General features: G+C 36.0%; 1 pseudogene; it reads right to left on the reverse strand.

Annotated features, from left to right (window-relative positions):
- Positions 1-2,063: 2,063 nt before the first annotated feature.
- Positions 2,064-3,026, reverse strand: LOC100461903 (olfactory receptor 10A5-like; annotated as a pseudogene).
- Positions 3,027-12,406: the final 9,380 nt, after the last annotated feature.

Genomic DNA, 12,406 nt, shown 5'->3' on the forward strand with positions numbered 1-12,406 from the left:
GGGACTTGTACCTATATTCTTCCATCCACTGACTAATTTAAAATGTTAAAGTTTTATTTGTAAAAGCTATTCTAAAAATAATTTTAGCCACCTGAAAATAAATCAGTGATTTAAGGAAAAGTCCAGCTATCATGAAAGGAATAGATATGAAATGATTTATACTGTTCACCTATAAAATGTCTGTCTGCATGATACACAGCTCCAGCCCTGGCATTTGGAAATTAAACTTCTGCTCCTAAACCAGAGTTAGAAAATGAAAGAGAAAAAAAATTGTGAAGATATAAATCCCTATCCTATATTCAAACCAATTCTTTATCATATGTACATACACTTCACTCTCTTTTAATATCACAAATACAAGTACACCAAATACTTCTCTAGAGTAAACTTGTAGCATTTATTGACAATGTCACCTCCTATATCCCTCTAACCTAACTTACCACTTCAAGATTTAATGCTGGATGCTTTCCAGCTGCCAGATATCTGAAACACTGTACCACTGTACCTAAGGGCACTTCTAGAAGTCAGCTACAATCAGCAGCAGAGCTGTAACGTCCAGGTTAACACGCTGTAGTATCAACCTTTGAGTAATGCTTCATGAAAACAGATGCCTATATTCTCCAACTTCTAGACCTAGAGGACAATAAGATCTCACACTGTGTTTTTAATTTCTTTTTTATTTTTAATTTTTGTAGGTACATAGAAGGTGTATGGTACATGAAATGTTTTGATACAGGTATGCAATGTGTAGTAATCACATCATGGAGAATGTGGCATTCATCCCCCCAAGCATTCTTCCTTTGTGTTACAAACAATCCAATTATACTCTTTTAGTCATTTTAAAACATAAGTTAAGTTATTATTAACTTATTAATTACTGAGTTATTATGGACTATAGTTCTCCTGTTGTGCTATCAAATAGTAGGTCTTATTCATTCTTTCTAATTTTCTTGGAGGATCATGTTTTATACTATTTCCTTCACAAGATTAAATTTTAGTGGTTATTTATGGAACCTGACATAATAATGGACAACTTACTGTTTTCTTAACTCATGTGTATCATTTTCCCACTTCTGAGCTTCTTTCAAATAAATTAATTGCACTTGTATTAGAGTTTGACTCTAGAGTATCAATACTAAGATAAAATCAAACTTAACTTTCAGGTTGACAAAATGTCCCTGAACATTTACGTTTTTGTCAACTTCTCTAAAGTTGCCATAAGAAACCAACAGTTTTTTAAAGTTCTTTATTTTAGTGTCTTATAGAAGACTTGCTTTTTATTATTCAAAGAGACAAAAACAATATATATTAGCTAGAATATATAGACAGTGACAAAATAAAATTATATTTAAATCAATACATTTAAACAAGGTTTACAATAGGTGTAATAAGATTGTATGTCACAAAGGGAGACATTTCCCTAAGTCTTTACTCACATGAAAAACAAATAAACAAACCAACAAAAAGCAGGTGGATAAGAGCAAAGAAAAACTCTGGTTTCAGATAAAGAATTAAGGTCTCTCACTAGATTTACAAACTAAATATTTAAAGTTCTTTCATAGCGTACACCACTCATTAGTATTTATTAACAGTTGGTTATTTAATATGTATGACCTTAAGATGTATAGCGAGCACAGTAATTAAAGGAGCATACTCCACTTAAGAACTTAAATTCTAATAGACTATATTTGATACTGAAATAGTATTACTTCCTGTTTATTTCATTTTTTGTTTTATACTCATAAAGCATATTTCATTTTTCTCAAGAAAATGGTGTGAAACATACTGACCTTAATGCTATTACCACCGGAGAAGCAGAAAATGGTAGCTTGACACACAAGATGCCCAGTAAATACTGTTGAATGAATGAATGATTAAACAATTGAATGAATCTACTGTGTAGTTTCCTTTTACTTACAGACATTGAAAAATGTGCAACAAATCGAAATGTTTTTTGGTAGCTAGGCTATAAATGCTTTAATAAAAGAATATGTTGGTAGAAGAATCATAAAATCGGGTAACCGCTCTATACAATAGCATAGGTTTCAGCTACTTTGACTGGCTTAGGCCATTTGTCTAAGAGAGTTCCTGTGGGTTAACCTTTGAAAGGCTTCCTTTACTTCCTTGTTCCTCAAGGTAGAGATAACAGGATTCAAAGCAGGTGTGACCATTGTGTACATGAGTGCAGTTGCTTTGTCTGTTTCTGGAGTGTGTGCAGTCTTAGGTTGCAGATAAGTGAACAAGGCAGTGCCATAGAACAGAGAAACAACCAGGATATGAGAAGAACAAGTGGAGAAAACTTTGTGTCTTCCAGTTGCTGAAGGGATTCTCAAGATGGTTGCAAGGATGCGCATGTGGGAGCACAGAATGAGGAAACAAGGACTTACAATAAGTAGCACTGAGACAGCAAACATCACAATTTCAATTTGGGAGGTATCAATACAAGCCAGTTTCAGTACAGGCATTATATCACAAAAAAAATGTTGAATCTTTCCTGTTCCACAGAAGGGCAAAGGGAAGATCAGGGTGATCTGGGCTGACTACACCACCACTCCAGTGAACCAAGATGCTGCAGCCAATTTCAAACAAATACGAGGGGCCATGAAGAGAGTGTAATGCAGTGGGTAATAAATAGCTACAAAGCGATCGTAAGCCATGGCTGCTAGCGAGCAGCATTCTGTCAGTCCCAAGATGGCAAATATGTACATCTGGGTTGCACAGCCACCCACACTTATGGTTTTGGTCTCCATCAGCAGGTGCACCAGCATCTGAGGCACCACACTGGTGATATAGCACATCTCCAGAAATGAGAGGTTCACCAGGAAGAAATACATTGGAGTGTGCAGGGCAGGGGTGATCCAGATCAGGGAGATGATGATGAGATTTCCTCCTATAGTGCATAAGTAGATGATTAAGAACACAATGAAGAGTACAACCTGTACTTCTTCTAGAGAAGAAAAAGCCACAAATGTGAATTTGGCACACAGGGACTGATTTCCATCTATGGTGGGCTCAGAGCTAAACATCTGTGAAGACAACAAAGAAGGCAGATTAATGGGAATGCAGTCACCTAACAAATCTCTCTACTGAACCACAGCAAAGGAGCTTTCCTAGAATCAGTAGTCTGAGATGAGAATCTAGACACCTGGATTTCTTCTGTTAAATTTTTCTGAATAACTACACAATTACATTGAATACATATTTCTTCCTGATTTTGAGTTATGGATTATATGCTATTTTCACAAACATTTAGAGAAAACAATAGTTTTTAAGCTGCATATTCTGAATTTTTTGTTTTCATCTTGTCACTAATTATATACAGAAGCTATTATGCAAGCAATATATGAAGACATTATAATTTTAAAGGAGTCACATAAAAATTAATAGATTCAGATGTAAAGGTGTTATACTCTGGTCTTCCAAATTCTATAACCTTCCTTAAAGCTACACTTAAGGGCTTAAAAGGGGATATATTTCCAGCTGTTTATCTACATATTTATATACATATTTTACTTGATCTGAACAGAATAAGCAAATAATTACAAAGCTAAGATCCAAGAAAGCCAAAATCAACAGAATCTCCTTTCTATAACCTCAATGTAAATTTGCAAGAAATTACAAATAGGAGAACATACCTAGGACCACAAGGTAAACTTTCTTTTCCTTTTTGGGCTCCTAGACTTCCTATGGCTCTAAATTATAGCATGGTGATAGAATAGGCAGTATTTTAATTTCTACTAGAGACCACAGGGAATACATCCACTGTGCAGCTTAATTATATTTGTCTCAAGAGGAGTATATTAAAAACAATGAGTGTTTAATGTGCAAGTTGGTTTTCAGTTGTTAAAGACATTTCCAGAGATATCTATTGCTGTCAGTTATATCACCTGTTCCAATGCATAAAACTAAGCTTCTAATTGGAACCCATCATACAATTGAAATTATTATTAAACTCTATGGATGTTTGCCATAGTAATCTTTTTTAAGCTCCTCAAATGGACAGTGACTAATTAGGTCTTTGTAATATTGGTAGGCACAGTGCAGGGAACATAGTAGCCTCCACAAACCCCCAAAATAGCATTCACTTTATTCATTATTTATGATTCAATTGCTAGCAGCATTAAAAAAATAGGCATGGGAAGAAAAGCCCAAATTTCCAATAGAATTAATTAAAATAATTTGTCAAAAACATTAAAAAATGTATTTTTCTTCTACTGTCTTCAAGAAATGAAAATATTGTTTATTCTGAATGATCCCCATTGCTTCATTCCGAACACATTTTCTTTTCACTGTCAGGTCAATATGGTAAATTCATTGGGACAGACAGTAAGGCAAGTAAAAGTAGAGGTTACAAGATCAGTTTTGAAACTAATGCGTTAGATGGGACTGCTATTCTCGCCTCCCACGATTCCCATGCCAAACCAAAAGACGGGAGTTTTAGACATTGTCTCTCCCTCCTAACAAAATATGTGTGCTTTTTTTGTGCCACTCATGCTGCCTTAGAGATGAAAGCCATGTGTTTTGCGGAGTGCTCTTCCATCAGTGTGGAGGTACTGCCACAATGAATGTACCACATTGAGAATGTTTAGGTTGGTGCAAAATTAATTGCGGGTTTTTGCCATTACTTTGCACCAACCTAATAACTAAGAAAACACATTCTATCTGATGGTATAGCATCCCTGCAATACTGCAGCAAAAGATCACATCATGCATAATCAGTGATATTTTGCCAAATCTCCCCACCAGGGTCTGGGAGTAGGAGTAAGTACATAGCTGTATTTCTTTGATATGCTTTTGCCACAAAATACTTACAAAACAAAAACAGCTGCTAATTTCTCCACATTAATTCCCACCTGGACTCTGTGTTGTGTTTATTTCTCAATCTGATTCTGAAATTAGAGGAATTTTTTTTAAATATGGATACATGATTGGATGTGGGGTATTTAAGTGAGAAAAGTAAGAAGTCCTCTCCTGCTGCCTCAGATCTGCTTTTGTCCTGAGTTAAGTGGGTAAGAGGAAACAATGTTTGGTGAGATAATGGCCAGATTAGTATATGCACTACTGATAATAACAACAACATATAGACTCCAGATTCCATCATGCTATCTATCGCACATCCTCCTAGAGTCCAGGAGTTTTTCAATGATCCTGGAAAAAGTACTTGAGATGATAGGGTGGATCTTATTTGTGTGGTATTTTTGAGGGTAAGAAAAGAGAGTATTTAGGAAGAGAGTGATCAACTGCACCAAATATTTCTGAGACGGTGTGAAAAAATAGCTTTTAATTATCTATTGACTTTTAGCTCCACATAGGCTATTGATGACTTCAGAAAAGAATAATTTGGAAAGAGAAGTAAGAACATGAACCAGAGTGAAGTTGTTTTTGGGGAAATAGAATTTTAAAAATGAAAAAAACAGTAGGAGCAACACACTCTAGAAATTTGCCCATGAAGGGCAGGAGGAAGACAGGGTAATAACTGGAGAAAATGAAAGGACAGGACACAATGACTTATTACTGTGATTCACTATGTTTTTAAGATGGGAGAACCGTGAGCTTTTTTATTTTTATTTTTATTTATTTATTTTTTTGAGACAGAGTCTCGCTCTGATGCCCAGGCTGGAGTACAATGGCATGATCTTGACTCACTATAAACTCCACCTCCAGGGTTCAAGCGATTCTCTCGCCTCAGCCTCCCGAGTACCTGGGATTACAGGTGCCCACCACCATGCCTGGCTAATTTTTGTATTTTTAGTAGAGACGGGGTTTTGCCATGTTGGCCAGGCTAGGTTTCAACTCCTGACCTCAGGTGATCCGCCCACCTTGGCCTCTCAAAGTGCTGGGATTACAAGTGTGAGCCACCACACCTGGCCTTAATAGCTGGTGTGAAGGAGCCATCTAACACACAGCTTTTCTTTCCCACATTTTGAAAATAAAACAGTACAACTTTAATCTCAATTTTTGATTTTTGAATTAAAAGTGTAATTTAAAACTATGAGCATCTCATGGTAGAACAATTACAAATAAACATGTTTATAATATTAAGTCCTTGGGCTTACACCATTTGATGTGAGATAAGGATTCATTGTAATGTCATTCCAAAACACTTTTTATGAGAGTTAATTTATCCATCACTTGTAACAGTATGAAGGTCATCTTTGTCAATAGTAATAATATGATCAACATAGCAGCTAATAGTTTTTTAGTGTTGACCATCTGTTAGATACGTTTCACTATATAGATATATGTATATGTATGTCCTCATTTAATTTTTATAACAATTTTCTGAAAGAGTTATTGTTATCCCCATTATAAAGACCAGGAAACTTAAATATAGTCATTATGTAATTTCCCAAAGTATTATAGGTACAAAAGAGTAGAGTTGGATTCTGAAGTCAAGCTATCTCAGTTAATACCAGCATATATATTCTTCCTTTTATTTTATTGTCCTCTGCTCTTTCTTCTAGATTAATTTAAGTATAATGAATGATAAAAATTGTTTTATGAAGCACTGTGAGAATACCTAAATCTCTGTGATCAGATTACTAATAGAGATATATATGTTAAAGGCACTTCTGGTAAGAGTTTAGAAGGAAATAAATGGTGTGTTATTAGAATGTGAAGGAAAAGGCATCCTTGTTCTATAGTGGCAGAAAGTTTACCAGAATTGTATCCTGCAGTTGTGTGGAAAGGAATCCTTAAAAATGATGGACTTGTGTATTTAACTGAGGAAGTTTCCAAGTTTTGAAATCTCTTTCTATTTATACTAAATGTGAGAGGAGAAAGGGTAAGTTGAGGTAAGACATGTTAAACAAAAAAGAATCAGGAGTTGATTTTGAAAAATGTTTATAGTGTTATCAAATTAGAGTCAATGTAATTTAGCAGTTAAGAGAATGGCCTTTGGGGTCAGAATGCTTAAATATTTACCTTCATTCTCAACCTTATAACTGTGACTTAGGACAATAAAAAAATCTTTGTGTGTTCATGTATTGACTTATAATGTGGCAATATAAATATTTTATGCTTAATTAAATTTTTGTAAAAATTAAAAGCATAGTGATATCAGGAACATGGAATACGAAGCTCCTAACTCCCCCTCCACCCATGGATGCACCAAGTAAACATCTGTTCACACATCAGTTCCCTTTGAGTGAAAGTCTGAGACCAGTTGAGAGACTCCTATCCACTGGGAAACTGAGAAAACATTTACATTGAAGAGGTAGGAAAAACCAAGGCATACATGGATACAGACCCAGCTCTAAGCACTGCACCATAAAACTGGGAATGAAATACCCAACATTCAGCTTCTCCCTGTGGAGAAGAGGGTCTGGACCCCAGCAGAGGGTCTTAATCCTAAGTTTCCCCTTGGTTTAACTTTAACTCATCAACTATGGGAATGGAGGATATCAGACACAAATGTGTCTCTCTAAACACTAAGGAATAAAGTGGCAGTTTTATGTGGGTGCACAGGCACTTCTAGATACTGCATCTACCTGGGAGCATTGCAGGAAATAACCTTAAAAAAACAGTCCTTTGTTTATCCCTGGAAACATCTCCAAAGGCTGCCTGGCTGTTGGATTTCTGACTAACTTGCATTGGGGAATTAAAGGGATAGTCAATTCTTAGCCCATTTTCCAACCCTGGAGAAATTTGCACTAACACTTGATATGGTTTGTCTTTGTGTCCCCACCCAAATCTCGTGTTGAATTGTAATCCCCAGTGTTGGAGAAGGGACCTGGTGGGAGGTGACTGGATCATGGGAGCAGATTTTCCCCTTGCTGTTCTCATGATAGTGAGTGCGTTCTCATGAGATCTGGTTGTTTAAAAGTCTGTAGCACCTCCCACTTCTTGCTTCCTCCCTCTTCAGCCATGGAAGATGTGTCTGCTTCCCCTTTGCCTTCCACCATGATTGTAAGTTTCCTGAGGCCTCCCCAGCCATGCTTTCTGTACAGCCTGTGGAACTGTGAGTGAATTAAACCTCTTTTCTTTATAAATTACCCAGTCAGGTAGTTCTTGATAGCAATGCAAGAATGGACTAATACATACTGAAATGTCAAACTATCACTTCACTTAGGGACTGCATCCTAAGTCTCCTGGTTCTGAGAACAGAAAGGACTGGCATACACATGTCTCTTTACAATGCAGAAAAAAGTGGTATTTCAGATACATACCAGATTTAGATTCTCTGTATTGCTCCAGATAAAATCCCTTGAGGTTTATGCAAGCAACTTCAGGGATTTTATCCCCCTGGAGCAATGCAGAGAATCTAAATCACCTGGCTCTGGGAGCAGAAAGGACTGGCAAACATATGTCTGTCTACACTGAAAAAAAAAGTGGCATTTCAGACAGGCATTCAAGCACCTCCAGGAAGTTTGTCTCACTGGAGCAATACAGAGAAGGGGCTTTAAAAGATGCCCTCTCTTGTGTTTTCCCAGAAGAAATACAGGTCATACATACAGAACAACAAGTTCTAAAGCTAACTCCCAAGAACTCCACCCTAAACCTAGTAGCTCTGGAAGCAGAAGAGATTAGGCATACACAAGTCTCCCTTGATCACAGAACAGAGAGCTGATACTAAATGGGTGTCCAAACACCTCCAGATGCTCCATTCCCTCGATGCAGTGCAGAAAGGGGGCAGGAATGTGCCACTCTCACATTCTTTCAATAAGGAACGTATAACACACACTCCCAGTGGCTACCTGATGGCCTGGTTTCTAATGAGCTTGTATTGAGAAGCTAACAGGACAAAGAAACAATAAGCTTTCAGTTGCCAAAGCAAGAGCGAGGTACTTTCTGAGACCTCTTCTCAGCTTACTCCAGATAGAAATCCAGGTCTATTCATTCTTTCTGGAAGAAATTTAGCTATGTATCAAGTGCCACAACTTCCATAGCTCCCACCTAAGAAACTATCTCCTTAGAGACCTAGCTTTGAAATCAAGGGGGCTTTGTGAATCTGAATGACCCAAGACCACAGAAAACAAACATGTAGCCATATAGTAGGACCATTTCCAGAAGCTATCTGTCTAGGATAAGAAGATGTAGCCTGCATGTGAGAACAGGAATTTGCTGCAGATCCCCTTCCTAGTTTAGTGCAGAGAGACTACAAAATAAATGCCTACCATCATCTTCACCATGAAAATAATGAAAATAGAAAGAACTAGAACACATATCCAAAACCTCAACCTTTTCAGCTTCATCCTAAGAGCTTAGCTCTTATACTGATAACAGAGTACTGACAAAATGTGACATGCCCTAAGCTCCAGAGGGCCACCAAAAACAGAGATAGCAATCTAGACAAACACACAGATTTTGGAAGTACCTTAAAATCTTTGGCCAGTTGAATTGATCAAAACCTTCTCATACACAAGACCAGTCTAACAAGATGAAGAGAGGTAATCTTATCTAATTTGCAGAAACCAATAGAGGGAATCAAGGAAAATAAAGAAAAAGGGGATTATATTCCAGACAAAAGTACAAGTAACAAAACAAATATATCCAGAAACAAAAACAAATACAAAGAACTAGAAAAGCAAGAGCAAACCAAACTAAAAATAAGGCAAAGAAAAGAAATAATAAAGATCAGATCATAAATAAATAAAATTGAAACAGAAAATAATACTAAATGTCAACAAAACAAAACGTTTTTTGAAAAGTTAAACAAACTTGACAAACCTTTAGGCAGACTAAGAAAAAAAGAGAGAAGACACAAATAAATATAAACAGAGATGAAAAAGTAGCGATTACAACTGAAAGCACAGAAATTCAAGGGCTCATTAGTGGCTACTCTGAGGAACTATATGCCAATATGTTGGAACATCTAGTAGAAATGGATAAAGCCCTAGATACATACAACCTACCAATACTGAGCCATGAAGAAATCCAAAACCTAAACAGATCAATAACAAGTAACAGGATTGAAGCTGTAACAAAAAGTCTCCCAGCAAAGAAAAGCCTGATGCCTGATGACTTCACTGCTGAATTCTGCCAAACATTTAAAGAAGCACTATTACCAACCCTATTCAAACTATTCTGAAAAATAGAGGAGGAGGGAATACTTCCAAACTCTTTCTATGAAACCAGTACGATCCAGACAAAGCCAGATGGCTGAATGGATTAAAACCTTTCAACTGCCAAAACCAGACAAAGACACAGCAAAAAATAAAACTACAGGCCAATATCTCTGACAAAAATTGATGCAAATATCCTCAACAAAATACTAGCAAACCAAATTCAACTATACATTAAAAATATTATTCATTATAAACAAGTGGGATTTATCCCAGGGATGCAAGGATGATTCAGCATACGCAAATCAGTCAATGTTATACATTATATCAACAGAATGAAGAACAAAAAGCATATGATCATTTCAATTGATGCTGAATAAGCATATGATAAAATTTAACATCTCTGCATGACAAAAACCCTAAAAAATGGGTATAGAAGGAACGTCCCTCGATATAATAAAAGCCATATACGACAGACCCATAATTAGTATCATACTGAATGGAGAAAAGCTGAAAGTCTTTCCTCCAAGATCTGGAGCATGACAAGGATGCCCACTGTGTCCACCATTATTTGACACAGCACTAGAAGTCCTAGCTAGAGCAATCAGTCAAGAAAAGATATAAACAGCATCCAAATTGAAAAGGAAAAAGTCAAATTATCATTGTTTACAGATGATGTGATCTTACATTTGAAAAAACTTGAAGACTTTCAAAAAATATTACAAACAATAAAGAAGTTTGGTGAAGTTACAAGATACAAAAATCAACATATAAAAATCAGTTAGCATTTTAATATACCAACAACAAATAGTCTGAAAAAGAAATCAAGAAAGTAATCCCACTTATAGTAGCTACAATTAAAATATAATACCTAAGAATTAACCAATAGGTGAAAGATCTCTACAATGAAATAATGAAACATTGATGCAAGAAACTGAAGAGGACACAAAAAAATGGAAAGATATTCTACATTCAGAAATTGAAAGATTTAATATTGTTAAAATTTCCATACTACCCAAAGCAATCTACAGATTGGATGCAATCCCTATAATTCCAATGACATTCTTGAAAAAAATTTAAAAAATCCTAAAATTTTTATGGAATCACAAAAGGCTCAGTGTGGACAAACCTATCCTAATCAAAAAGAACAAAACTGAAGGAATCACATTACCCGACCTTAATTTATACTACAAAGCTATAGTAACCAAAAGAGCATGGTTCTGGCATAATAACAGACACATAGACCAATGGAACAGAATAGAGCACCCAGAAATAAATCTATACATCTCAGTGAACTCACTTTAAACAAAGATACCAAGAGCATACATTGGGAAAAGGACAGCCTCTTCAATAAATGATGCTGGGAAAACTAGATATCCACATGTAGAAGAATGAAATAGACCCCTATCTCACATCACATACAAAAATCAAATCAAAATGGCAGAAAAGCTTTAATCTAAGACCTCAAACTATGAAACTACTACAAGAAAACATTAGGGAAACTCTCCAGGACATTGGAGTGGGCAACCAAAACAAAAAAGGACAAACGGGGTCAATCACATTAAATAGTTTATGCCAGCAAAGGATGCAATCAAAAAATTGAAGATACAACCCACAGAATGGGGAAATATTTGCAAACCGTCCATCTGACAAGAGGTTAATAACCAGAATACATAAGGGGCTCAAACAACTCTATAGAAAGAAAAATCTAATAATTTGATTAAAAAAGCAGCAGAAGATCTGAATAGATATTTCTGAAAAGAAAACATACAAATGACCAACAGGTACGTGAAAAGGTACTCAACATCTCTGATCACCAGAAAAATGCAAATTAAATCTGCAATGAGATATTTAATCTCACTCCACTTAAAGTGGTTCACATTCAAAAGATAGGCAATAACAAATGCTGATGAGGATATGGAGAAAAGGTGACCCTCCTACACTGTTGGTGGGAATATAAATTAGTACAATCGCTATGGAGAACATTTTGGGGGTCCCTCAAACTACTAAAAATAGATCTACCATATGATTCAACAATTTTTCTCCTAGGTATATACCCAAAAGAAAGGAAATCAGTATATCAAAAAGATATTTGCACTTCCACGTTTATTGCAGCACTATACACAGTAGCAAAGATTTTGAAGCCACCTAAGTGTCCATCAATAGATAAATGAATAAAGAAAATGTGGTACATACACACAGTGGAGTACTAGTCAGTCATAGAAAAGAATGAGATCCTGTCATTTGCAACAACATGGATGGAACTGGAGGTCAGTTGGTTAAATGAAATAAGCCATTCACAAGAAGACAAACCTTGCATGTTCCCACTTATTTGTGGGAGCTAAAAATGAATACAACCGAACTCGTAGAGATAGAGAGTAGAAGGATGGCTACCAGGGGCT

This window comes from Pongo abelii, chromosome 10, assembly GCF_028885655.2.
Source record: "Pongo abelii isolate AG06213 chromosome 10, NHGRI_mPonAbe1-v2.0_pri, whole genome shotgun sequence".
In the NCBI taxonomy this organism is placed as follows: Eukaryota; Metazoa; Chordata; class Mammalia; order Primates; family Hominidae; genus Pongo; species Pongo abelii.